The sequence below is a fragment of the Aptenodytes forsteri genome, unplaced genomic scaffold (assembly GCF_000699145.1).
Source record: "Aptenodytes forsteri isolate BGI_AS27 unplaced genomic scaffold, ASM69914v1 Scaffold119, whole genome shotgun sequence".
Classification (NCBI taxonomy): Eukaryota; Metazoa; Chordata; class Aves; order Sphenisciformes; family Spheniscidae; genus Aptenodytes; species Aptenodytes forsteri.
This window is the reverse complement of record NW_008796165.1, coordinates 4,003,206-4,014,578: the sequence shown is the minus strand read 5'-3', so window position 1 is coordinate 4,014,578 and position 11,373 is coordinate 4,003,206. Positions and strand designations below refer to the sequence as shown.

Below are 11,373 nucleotides of genomic sequence, written 5' to 3'. Positions count from 1 at the left end.
CAGCTGCTCGTCCTATCCATCACCGTGTCAACAGCCAGGGAGGAATCTCAGGCAGAAATTGAGTTTGCCTCACAGGGGACAATTGAACAAATTAATAGACCATTAGCCAAGCGGTGACCTGAGAAATGAGGGTGCTCAGGCTCCCCCCCAGGTTTGGGGGGGAGGAAGGGGAGAGGCGATGGAAATCCCGTGGTTGTCCCCAGGGGGACGGTCCCAGCGCCCCGGGATGGGATGGGAGATGCGGATGGGTGGCCATGCTGGGTGGCCGTCACGGCTCGCTTGCAGCCTGGCACTGACTCACCCAAAAATGGCTGTGCCGGTGTGCTGGCGTGCAGACGGCACGGCGGGAGGGATGTGGGGTTCTGGCGGGTGGGAGATGGCAAGAGGGGCTGCGAGGATGATTCACGGTAATATAGAGGGACGGTAAGGCAGCGGTAAAGGGAAAGGTAGGAAGAAGGGGAATAAAAAACCCAATTCTCTCTTGTTCCTGAGAAATCTCCTGCAGAAAGCCATCGTACAGAAGTGCTGCATGAAACGGTGCTGCGGCATGCGCGGGACGGCTCCCAGGTCCCCAGGATGCAGGGGCACAGGGCACTCCCCAGTCCTGGTGGGTGACAGGCTCGTGGTTACCGCCAGGCAGGACACCAGCCGTCTGCATCGATCCCTGCCTGTCTCAGCCCTCTTCACACGATGAAGGATGCTGAACCAGGAAAGGGCTGGGCAACCTCTGTGCCCCGGCCACCAGCTGGGGCTGTAGAACCTTGCGGAGGGTCGATCCCAGGGAGGACACGGTCATCCTGCCTCCAAACGCAGCCAGGTGCCCTGTGCAGCATCTCTCCTCTGCCACCTCCCCCGAGCTTGCCTGTATCATCACCATTCATTATCCAAATGACTATATTTATTAAGTCCCCTGCCAAGGCATTACAGAGTGGTCTGTAACAGAGATTAAAAGCAGAATAAAACACCGACGTGATCTTTTTTCAAGTAAACAAAACGATAAACAGCCTCAGCATTGGCTACCAGAAACACACAAGCCGTGGGAAGGATGCCGAATTCATCGCTGCCGCAACACGAACATACTTGTGCCTGCAAACACCCCACTCTCAGAGGTGGGGATCAGCCCCGCACACGTGCTTCTGCTTGTCCAGCGGCTCCCTGCACTGAAGACCCAGTTGGTGGGGGAACACCTTCACCCGCCCTGCCCCGGGCAGCTGCCCTGCACCACCCTGCCTCAGCTGGGATGCTGAGCCCCACAGGAACGTCCTGCCCTTCCTCTGCCCCTACGACTTGTAGGGCAGGGACAGCTCAGGGACGCTCCTCTGCTGTTACTAACAGCCTGCTGCAAAGGCATGCATGAGCCAGGCTAGGTTTGGTGACTGTCCCCAAGTGTGCCAGCCCACCGACACCCATGACACCAAGGCACTACAGCCCGGGGCAGCAGATGGATGGACCACCACAGTCCAGGTGGCATTTGCCAACGGCTGGGGCAGCAGTGGGACGCAGCAAGGAGCCACGGCTCCTTGCTCCTGCCCACTCGGGTCTGCAGAGCACAGCATCAGCCCCTGCAGCACAAGGCTGCTTGGTTCTTATTTTCAAAGGTGTTATTTTAAGTCTGTGGAACGAGGTGCTTTACGAGGAGGCACCCGGTTTCCTTTGTCTCTGCTGGAGATAATCAGGTGCAGATAGGATGTATATACTGTAAAAACATACACTCACTTCCACTCACCGGTTACCTTTTTTCTGAGAGCTGTAAGGGTTTCAATTACCGGATTCTGGGATTTAGTGCCCAGGGCTTTTTGGTGTGCGTTAGATTTATTAGAAGGTTTAGTACCAGCGGAGGATTCACGCATTTACTCCCAGGAGCCCAGCTTCCGTTCACAGACCCTAAATCACAAGCTGAGATGGGCTATTGTCACTTACGACATTAGCATGGTTAACGTACGCGGGGATGATTAATAGTGATATACATGCAGCCTCCCCCTCCTCCCCAACGCCGCATCTCTGCCACCTCTGCCTGAGCCCGGGGCTGCCCCTTCGTGGGGAGAGCCATCCTGCACCCCCTCCCTGGGAGCACCGGCTGCTCAGCACCACCCCAGCACTGACAGTATTACTGCTTTACACTGTATTTTATTATTATTATTAATGTGAAGTGTTTCAGGCACTTGCGGGGCATAGGGCTTTCTGCCAAGGCAGGGCTATGGGAACCCCCCGCAGACGCTGGCTGGGAGAACGGGAAGGTGTGCAGGGGAAGAAGGTGGCTGGAAGAAGGGGGAGGATGCAGGCTGACAAAACCTGCAGACAAAAATTGTTATTCTAAGAGTAAACCCAACCTTCCCCGGCAGGACCCACCTACCCCTTCTTCCCAAAGGAAACCTCAGGTCAAATCTGCTGCTGGAGGAAAGAGAAGAGGAAGGTGCCCTTATTAAGCAGGGAGCAGTCAAATGAGGCAGCCCCTCTGATCCAAGCAGGTCTCCCCTGAAAAATCCCATGGGATTATCCCACCTATCTGCCCGGCTTGCCTCCCATCTGCAGCAGCAGGAGCAGATCCACGTGTTATGGTCCTCCCTATCACCCCAGGAGACGAGTGGCAAGGCTAAAACTCGTCACACAAGTGGTCTCCCAGCACCTCAGGGATGCGACAGCCACCGCATCGCGGGCTCTGCATCTCACAGTGGCGGGTACCCGAGGCTCGAGGCAAGCCCTCGGCTCTGCTGTGCTGCAGGGGAGACACGACCATGCTCCTAACGAGCAAGATCCTGATGGCTTTTGTCCTTTTTCCAATACTGTGTTACTTACATTCCTTCTTTTTTAATTAAAGCAGCCCCAGCTGATTTTACAAGCTTGCCGCTGCTTCTCTCCCAGTCTCTGTGTCTCTCATATGCTTGAGTGCTAGTATTAATTATTAGAGCCAATTTACTGTTTATACTCTGATGTTTTAACTAATTACCACTAATGGCAGACACCAGTGGGCAATCAACTTCATTTAGTTCCCAGTGCAAACCACTCATTACCATCTGAGAGAGGGAAAGAGAGTGCGCAGGAGGGATAAATGAAGACCAAGCTGCACGGGTGAGTGCCTGGGCCTGGTGGTGAGCTGCAGTGCTGGGGGATGCTCCCGCTTCCCGGTGTGGCCCCTTTGGCAGGGCTCTGGGGGAGGATTTAAAGCTCCAGCATGTGTGGATGGGCAGCAGGGGAAAGCCTCTGTGCACAACCACTCTGCCGGGGCTGTTAGATCACTGGTACTTCACACCACGTGCTAAGCCCTGCCTTGTCACTAGGGAAAGGCTCTAAGCCTGAGACAGCTACAGTTACAGGTGAGCAATGTGCCTCTCTCCTTGCTTGGCAAACGGCTCTTTTTCCCTGCTGCGTTTCATCTTGGGATTCATCCCTGGAGAAGTGCAGCCCCTGCTTATGTTTTTGGCTTGGTGAGGTGCCAGATGGAGCCAGGTTTCCTGAGTCCCAGGTGACTCTGGTGTTAATCCTGCCATGAGAGGTACAGTGGGTGATGTGAAGTCAAGATGAGCTGGGGCTGAAAAGCCCTTGAGCTGGGCTGCCTCCTGTCTGGAGCTGAGCTTTAAGCCTGGGCTAATGAAGCTTGGTCATGAAGCTAATTTAGCTGTTTCTGTGTGTAGTGATATTGTCAACACTAATCCTTCCTTAACATGAGCGCATCCCTCAGACTAACTTGTGTCTCTGTCTAGTTGTTCCCTCTGGAGACCCAGGAAAGCCATCAAGGCATGCGTTTATCCCCCTGCACCCCAGAACCAGTGCAGGAGCCCATGATATTAAAAGCATATAACCTTCAGATGATAAAACGCTCCTGGCTGTGCTCTTGCTTCTCTGTTTTGGACCAAGAAACAAACACATGGTGCAGGGAGGGGCCTACAAGGAGGGATGATGGAGCGAGATGACTCCATCAGAGCTGGGCTGGCCCTGCGGCTCCAGCAGACACCTTTGGTGGGTGCAGCCCAGAGCAGAGCATGAGGGACAGAGCTCCCAAGCGTCCCCAGATGTGGCTGAGAAACACCTCTAGAAAAAGTGATGTCCAGATCCATTTGCCTTCTATGACAAGACCTGTTAACCCTCACCTGGGACAAACCTCCAGCCAACTGTATTTGTGGTTCTGGGGATCTGGACTTCTCCAGCCCTCAAGCATTAACCACTGAGGAAAGAAGGGCCTTTATAGGGGACAGATAGAGTTCTAATGACCTGCCAGCTCATTACCAGTAGTGGGAGTCCTGCCCTAACAAAAGGGACCGCAGTGTTTTCGGAGTTTAGATTCCACAGACGTGATTTTGTCACAGCGATGCCGTAACAGCCTAGCTGGGAATCCCAAAACAGGGGCACGAGCCCAGCCGCAGGGATGGGGCTGGGCACCACCTCTCCAAAGGGATCGCCAGTTTCTCTCCCTTTTCCCCTTTCTCTCATTCTTTCATTCCCTGATTTGCTCTATTGAAATCCTGTTTTTGAAAGGGGGGGGGGATGTTGGAGACCTGCTCTGCGGTGGTGGGGATGTGGTCCCCTGTCTTGCGGGGTGGGGGTGGTGGGTTATAACTATGCACACATCTGAAATGTAATTGCTGTCAGCTCTCTCCATTCTTGCAGCACGAGGCCTTTAATCTCTCCCACCAGACCCATCGGCCCTGATATTGCAGCTCCAGAAAGGCTGGTTTTATGTACTTTAACCCTGTGACCTTTACAAATCCCATCATTCCAATCAATACGTCTCATTAGCGTTAGGTAAATGTATGGGATGGAAGGGGAGCTGTGCTGGGAGGAGCCCGAAGAGGGTGGGGTGGAAAGTACTCCTGCCTGCCCGCTCTCAGGGGGCAGCAGAGCCCCACCGCACTCCCCGAGCTGCTGGGGGCATCCTTCGCCCCCAAGCATCCTTGCCCCCAAATATCCTTCCCCCCAGACACACACCTTGGTCCAGCTAGAGAAGGGGGCCAGCTAATGCAAAGCATGAAACAAAGTCCCTGCGAAGCCAACAGCGGAGTCAAGAGCCCAAGCCGTTAACTGGACCAAGCTGTCGGAGACGGGTTTTTTTTTCTCTCTCCTTGGGAAGCAGACGTATGTTTTACAGCTTTCCCCTATGTCGACTAAATGAAAACATACGGGGCCTGTGGCAGGTGATGGGAAAACAATGTGGGGTGTGCACGGGGCTGCCTGCCATCCCTGCCCGACGGGCGGGGGAGCTGCCAAGGAAGGCAGTTTACTGCGGATGGCAGGACAAAGCCGAGGAGTGGGGTGGAGAAAGAAAATCTCTGACACTTCCCATGAAAATGAAGGGCTTAATCCTTAATCCAGGGAGAAGTGTGAGTTTATACCAGGTGAGGACCTCACCAGCACAGGAATGCTGGCCATGCCAGGTGGGACTGACCCACGGGTTCACAGGGCATCGGTCAACTGAGGATGCTTCAAAAAAAGGATGGGGCCAATCCTGCCCTTGGGAAGGCTGGAGGCGGGATAGCGTTGCAATCCGATTTTTGCTGAGGAGGGGGCTCCCTTCCCCCTGGATCAGTGCCTCAGCCAGCAGGGCTGTAAATACTATTACTGCCCATAAAACTACCCAGCTCTCCTCCGAATCCTGCTCAAACGCTTGACTCGGGCGACCCACCGGCAGCAGTGGATCCCACGGGAGCAGGCGTCTTGGGGGCTGCTATTGCCATAGCATGCCCAGGGTGGGGGCAGCCGGCTGCTACGGGCAGCCTGCCCTGCCACGTGTGCCTCCTCGCTCCCCATGCTGCCACCAAGGTGTGGGGTGGCTTCCCGGGGGACCACAGCACAAGTGGCCTCCAGACCTTGGCACTGCTGGCTCACCCACGCCGTGTGCCTTGCAGCTCCCCACCGTGCCAGATCTCTGTCCCAGAGCTTGAACGGAACTATCCCATGCTTAAGCAAATTCATCCTTGGCAAATCCAGCTCCTCAAAAAGAAAGAAGATGAGTTTACAGTCTTCTCCTACCAGCAGGGCAGGCTGGGGTGCAGGAGGAGGTAAGGGTGCCTTCCTCACCCTCCCCAGGCAGGGCAAGCTTTTTAAGTGGCATCTGGAGCCGGGTTTGGTTTCTGAGCTCTGCTATCCCCATCTGCAGAGCCAGCATGTTACTGCAACAGCAATCAGCCCTGCCGGCTTGGGGCTCACCCCAGCAGTAAAAGTGGCCTGATGAATACAGAGCACAGAATGTATTTGTATGCATGCATCTATTTCTGCAAGAGCCTACAAAAGCAAGGACTTAAAAGCCATGGGTGAGCTCTGCTTTTTCATGTTAGTGAGGTTTAATGAAGGTGTTTCCATGAGGTTTAAACTTAGAGCTGGGCCAAATGCACCTCTTTCTGGAGTGTGGGACAGCCGAGTTTGTCTCCGTGCTGGAGGGGATACGCGGAGCTGGATATGCGACATTCCCATGTATGCAGGGTGGTTTGGAGACCCAGTTCATGTGCTTCCCCCCTTCCCAGCACTGATGCCTGCTCTCCCCATCTCCCCGCTGCTCTGTTTGTCAAGGCTCTTCAGCAAGACCTCAGACTTGTTGACAAGCACTAAACTCCGCGGCGGCATGAAAACCATTTAAGCACTAAGCCCCCCTCGGCTTTAGCGAGATGACTGTGTGGCGCGGGATCTTACGCAGCCCCTTGGAGACCCAGTTCATGTGCTTCCCCCCTTCCCAGCACTGATGCCTGCTCTCCCCGTCTCCCCGCTGCTCTGTTTGTCAAGGCTCTTCAGCAAGACCTCAGACTTGTTGACAAGCACTAAACTCCGCGGCGGCATGAAAACCATTTAAGCACTAAGCCCCCCTCGGCTTTAGCGAGATGACTGTGTGGCGCGGGATCTTAGCGCAGCCCCTGGCAGGAGGCAGAGAGGAGAAATTAATAAATCCTCCAGCAGGGCCAATTTCACTCGACCTGACACTGCTCCTCCTGGAATTAAATGGGCGAGTCCTGAGGTGCCTCTCCAGAACGGTGGGCTGCTAGGCACTGTGCCAGCACCCCTGCCTACTGGCTCCACAGCCACCAAGCTGGGAGCAGCCATGAAACCTGTGTCTGGTCTGTGATAGGAAAAACCAGTACGTAGCTTCAGAGTTGTCCTGTCCAGCAGAACAACTGTCGGGCCTGATAAAGCCCCCGCTGTGCAAGTCCCCAGCTCTGCAGTGTGCCAGGGTACCTCATCCTGGCTGGCAGCACCCAATGGCAGGGCACCCGTGCGCAGGGGGCTCATGGGGTCTTTCGAGTGTGGGGTTTTTTGGCACCAACAGTGTGGAGCCAGCAGCAAAGCCTCCCAGGCAGCTGCAGACCTTCAGCAAGCCTTTTGGAGCAGTGTTGCCCTCCTCGGCACCGTGGTCCCTGCCTGGCTATCCCCACCTGGCACAGGACATCCCGCACAGCTGCGGCAAAGGGGAACAGGGTGAGAGGGTGGAAAGCTAACACATCCCCCAGTGCTCCTGTGGTTATCAGAGAAGGACAGAGCAGTGGCCTTGCTACAGGACCCTGTTTAACCTTCTCGAGCTTGTCCGCTGGAGGAAAGCTTAGCAGGAGGAGAGATATTGTAGATAGACAGAGAGATTGGTGGGTCCAGAGATGCAGGGGACTGCAGCAGCCTTAGATTTTATCTGCATCTCTGCACAGCCAGATGACCTTGGAATCCCGATCAACAGTTGTTAATAAAACATAGGGGAGAAGCACAAGGGGTTAAAGGCAGAGCATGCTGCAGGGCTCTGGAGGAGCCCCGTTACAGCTGAGGGCACTCGATGCTGCTGCTGTCTAGTCTAATACCGCCCAGAGCATGTAAGCTTACTGGCTCCTTTTTCCTTACCCATTGGAAAAGCTGCTTTTGGACACTAATGGGAACAGAGGGAATTCCCAAAGGCCTGGAAACCCCTCAGATCCCTGTCTGCTCCACAGCCCGTTGGCTCCTGGGTGCCTGTCTTGTTCCTGTGCTGCACCCCACTGAAGGGCTGGGGCTGAGCCCAGCCCAGGGGGAGGTGGGAAGAGGCTGAAGGTAGCTGCAGAGGTGGGACCAGGAGCTTCCTAGTTTTTCCTTTCACTCCTGGTCTCTCTTGGCAATGGTCAGCCCTCTGGGCTGCTCTTCTGTGTGCCGCTTACCCCCGTGCGTGGTCTGGATCTGCTGGACCCATTCCTTCACTGCATTTCACCCATGTCACCGGGAGCTCCTCTTGTAAGGAGCTGGGGAAGGAGGCGGGGCAGCCCCAAGGCTGGGAAGGGAAGGGAGAGCTGGTTTTGGCCGTCACTGGAGAGAGCAAGCAGGTGCTCGAAGCGCTGGGACATCATCCCAGAGCCACCGCTGCCTCCCTGCTGTGCCTCGTCTCCTCCTCACCTCTGGTCGTGCAGAAATCTGTCCCTTACTCAGCCCAGCATTTCAGTCCCAGCCATTACAATGACAAGGGTGATAAGAGATTCTTATCACAGTGCTCAGAATCGATTTGAAGCTGAGCCCCTTCCCTGCACTCCTCCTCCTCGCAGCTGCTGGAGCAGCAGTCGGCGCTGCAGAGGGACTCAGCAGCAGGGCTTGTTGGAGAGCAAAGATGACAGTTTGGGGTTCAGATCCCTCCAGAGACACGTCCCTCCAGCCTAGCAGCTTCAGGCGTATCCTCCCACTGGAGATAGAGCGCGGGACGGGAGCCAGGACGCCTGGCCTCCTTCCTGCCGGGCGTCTGCTGGGAGACCCGCTCTGTGTCCCCAGGCTGCCGGAGGGGCAATGCAGCTCTGCATCCCTGGAGGGCACTGTGAGCCTCCATCCAGGGGGACCGGGGCAAAGGGCTATGGCATCCCAGCTGAGGCAGGAGCTTGTTCTCCTCCTTGTGCTCAGGGGGAAGAAAGGAGAAGGTCTCGCTGACCCCACAAGAGAGATGGGCAGCAGCCTGCAGTCCTGGACCCCGAGCCTGGGGCTTACTGCACCCTTGTTTTACTTCAGCCCTCCAAAGAGCTGTCACTTTCTACAGCTCAGCATGGCCTGCCTCCACTCCGATCTCCCAATCCTGCCCACCCACCCATGCTTGATGGGGACAGATCCTGCCCTCCCACGTGTGCCTGATGGGGACAGTGCTCGGGAAGGAGACACTTCCCACCAGCAGAACCGGGGGCTCCCAGGCTGGAGTGTGTGTCTGTGAGCCCCGGTCACATCACAACAGCCAGCATCCCCCCTGCATCACTGCAAGCTGCTGTCACCTCTCTTGCGGGAGACTGTCTGGGTGTCTCTCATGAGGAAGCAGAAACTGCACACAAGTTTCAGTGAGGTTAGGGCTGATTTAGCACAGCTGCCCAGTCTCTCAATCTCTCCCCACAGCCACCACCTCCACCATTTACAGAAACTCAGTTCCTCCCACCACTGGCCTCAAAACATGGCCAGGTCCCTGCTTGGAGCAGTCCTCAGAGACCCACACCGGCACAGGCTTCCACCTTTCAGTTTCCCCCTTCTCAGCTCCGGGATGGCCAGCGAGGTGTTGTGTGCCTGGGAGGGAAGGCAGCACAGCTGCCTGCTCCAAGGCTGCCCCGAGTGTTCAGCACTGCAGCTCCCCAATTTTTGGGAGTGCCTTGGCTCAAATGCATGCACCCATTCATTGCAGCACACCTGCAAAGGCAGAGCAGGACCTCAGTCACTGGTGGGGAAACTGAGGCACGGGCAGGTTGTGGGCTCGCACGGCCGCACAGCAGAGCTGCTGAGAGGACCAAGACGTCCTGATCTGGAGCTGCCTGAGGAGCCCCGGCCCCTTTAGAAACCTTGAAGCCCCAGCAGCTCTGGCCATGCAGATGTTGCAAGTCCTCCCTTTCCTCCCAGAACCGTCTCTGGGAAGAGCAGAAGCACAAGGCGGTGGCAGGGGAAGCATCCGAACAATGAGGGCTTGTGCGGAGACGAAGAAAGGCCTTTCTTGTTGGCGGGTGCAGTTGGGGTGAGCCCGGGGGCATCGCAGGGTGGCACCCCAGGTACCCCAGCTGTGCCGACTCTCCAGCCCAACAGAGAGGGGGCTGTTGTGGGCCCAGCCCCGGCACAGGGTGTCACCGCCTGCCTTGGTTAGCGGGGATGCTCTCTCTTTGTGCCTGCTCGTTTCTGCTCTGCTGAACTGCTTTGCTCCCTCCGCCGACGCCATCCATCAGCTCTGGCAGCCCCGTCAATTCCAGGGCTCCGTGATGCCATTCCCCAGGGGGAAAAAGCACTTTTTTTTAAGGGAAAGGAGAAGTATTTTCCCTCCTGGCAAGTTGCTAGGCTCCCTCCCTCCGCTCCTTAGAGACATCTAATGCTCAACCCAGCCCAGGGACAGGGGCACAGCATGTGCCTGGGCTTTTCATTCAGCTCAGCCCCAGCCTCCCCACCAGCTGCCAGGGGCCCAAAGGACTGCGGTACCTGGGCAGATGTGCAGTGTCCCCGGGGCAGATGTGCTCCAGCTCCCGGCCTGCCCCCCGGGCCCTTGCTATTGCGGGTACCAGGCAGACGGTGGCAGCCTGACCCTCAGCCCGCAGGTCCGGCAGGCAGGTCCGGAGGGTGAGCAGCCCTGCCAAGCTGGCAGGAGCTGGGGGAAATCAGCCTGGCAATGGCCAAACGTGCCCAGCCCTTTGCACGGCGCCTTATCGGGGCTGGCTGCAGCAGCAGCAGCTCGGGGAAGGCGTTATTGCATATGTCCCATGTCCCGCTCACCAGCCTGGCAGGTGGCGGTGGGGATGAGCCAGGGATGCCAGGCAGCAGCCACTGGGTCAGGCTCGCAAAGACGACATCGCTGCCGGATGAGGATGGGGCTGGGGGCATTCCCACCTCCATCCCCGAAAGCCCTTTTCCAGGAGATGGTGGATTTGAAGCACGCGCTGGTGGGGTGAAACCTCCAGCAATGCCCCATGCCTGAATGCTTGCCGTGAGGCTGCAGTGCTGGAGACTACCTATAGCTCAGTGGTAGGAAAAAGCAGGATCCTGCGAGCAGCTTTTATCCCTTCCTCCCTGCCTCCCTGGGCCAGGGTCAGCCCCGCAGCGCTGGACATTGCCCCAGCTCTCCCCAGCCCCAATTTGCTGTCCCGAGGTCCAGATGTGGGGCAGGGACCCGGCCCTTATCAGGGCTTTCTTCCTCTGCCCTGGCAATCCCATCTCGGCAGCAGAAACATCTGCCTCACCTTTTCAATCAATACTCAGCTCTTAATAGTCCTGACAATTCGCAAGAAAACAGGGGCATTAAACGTTAATTATATCTATTTGGATTCAAAAAATTTTATTACTTGAGTTAATTATAGCTGGAGTCATAAAAAGGTGCAGAGCAAGAGGCTCTGCTGCTCTATGGGGCTAGCGGGGCTGAGCACCCCCGGCCATCCGAGCCATCGGCCGGGCAAGGATGGAGGGATGCACCTACCATGAGCGCGGCCGCCCGCCCCGCACACCGCA

At 56.6% G+C, this 11,373-nt stretch overlaps 1 protein-coding gene across 1 annotated transcript in view; it reads right to left on the bottom strand.

Moving 5' to 3' along the window:
• RNF220 (ring finger protein 220) overlaps positions 1–11,373 on the bottom strand; it is a 242,851-nt gene that overhangs the window by 121,895 nt on the left and 109,583 nt on the right. The gene's annotated exons all lie outside the window — the stretch shown is intronic.